Source organism: Pholis gunnellus (assembly GCF_910591455.1).
Source record: "Pholis gunnellus genome assembly, chromosome: 3".
In the NCBI taxonomy this organism is placed as follows: Eukaryota; Metazoa; Chordata; class Actinopteri; order Perciformes; family Pholidae; genus Pholis; species Pholis gunnellus.
The window spans coordinates 11,774,142-11,775,759 of record NC_136529.1 but is presented as its reverse complement, the minus strand read 5'-3'; positions in this window follow the sequence as shown (position 1 = coordinate 11,775,759).

The window sequence follows — 1,618 nt, the reverse complement described above, 5'->3', positions numbered from 1 at the left end:
AAATGTTTGCACAAAGTATGGTCCTTTGGGCACAAATGGACGACCTGATGTACGTATGATTTAATACAGAAGGAACACTGATGATTTAAAGTGGCTATAATCAATATTGCTTGTTTTAACAATGTGACAAATGACGACATGTACTGTGAAAAGCTCCTCGTGACGAACAGCTGACTCTTCAGTTCTCCTATGTGGAGCGCTTTAGTGTCTATCAGCTTGTTGCTTTGTGGCCCCAACTTCAACTGGGTTCACTGTCACTGCTCGTATTGTGTCGTTTTCATCAACAACAGGCAGCTTTTATTGCATAATCAGCTATGGCAAGTTTAAAGACATATTTAATATCTAGTCATATATATATATATATATATATATATATATATATATATGACTAGATATTAAATATATATATATATATATATATATAAGTTCTGTATGTGTTGTTTAGAGCCAACATTAAGAAACCAACAAGCTTGGTCCTTTCTTAAACTAAGGATTGCATTTCTTAGACAAAGGCAGAGGGTAGAAAATGTGAGGCTCATCTCTGTTTCAGGACCAAAAGCAGAAGCTTTCTTGAAGTTAAACATAGAACGAGAAACCACAAAATGAAGGTCCCTAAGATATATTTGAACATAAAGAAACAAACAAACAAGGGACAAACAACAGTTCTGCATATCTGATATTTTTTTGATTGACATATATTCAGAACATCACAATCTTACTAACCCCTTTTTAATCAGGTTTACAGTGAATCATATACAGTTTATGCACATATTTAAGCACATATAGGTGTTTTCAATGTGTCTGAAAAGTTCTACTTACTAATAATCTAATTTACATTGATAATAACATTTTTAGAGCTTGATTCTAATGGTGGACTTTATAGAGTGTATATTTCTTATATTAAGGCAAGCATCTACTGTGAGTTTGTGTTCTCAAAAGACTTGTAACTTGGCAAACAGCCAGATATCAGGAAGGCTTTGTGTCAATGAACCTGTGTTTTGGTGACCTGATGTTTCAGTGAGCTACATTGTGATGTCCTGCATTTGACTCTGACCTGGCTGTTGTTTGCTTTCTCCTCTATATCCTATTTATTTTCAGGGTTAACTGTAAATTGATCCGTTGAAAAAAAAAAGGAACAAAAACTGGTGCCAATAGAAAAACAAACAACAAACATTAAACTCTTATAAAACAAAACCACCTCCCCGCTTGCTAATCAAACGTCTATCCATAGACTTTGGTTTTCTGGCACGGTTCAGCAGAGTTCAGATGTTGCAATCGCTCCATCAGGGTGTGTGTGTGTGAGTGTGTGTGTGTGTGTTTGGTAAGAGACACTCAGGACAGCTGATGTAATGACTGCAAAACAGATTTCAAGAGTCTGGGTGGCTGGAATGCTTTCAAGAAAGACATTATTAGGAAATGTTTTTTGACGGTACATAGCAAGTCCGCTCGAATGACTTGAAGCAAGACACAGATTTCAAATAAAAAGTTAGAAAATATTTTATTTACAACAACCCCCTCTGGTATTAACCCAACCTCTTTGTCTGTAGACAACACCCCCCCCCCCCCCCCCCCCCCATCCCCCCAAAAAAACTAAATCTGATTGATCAGACATAGTAGA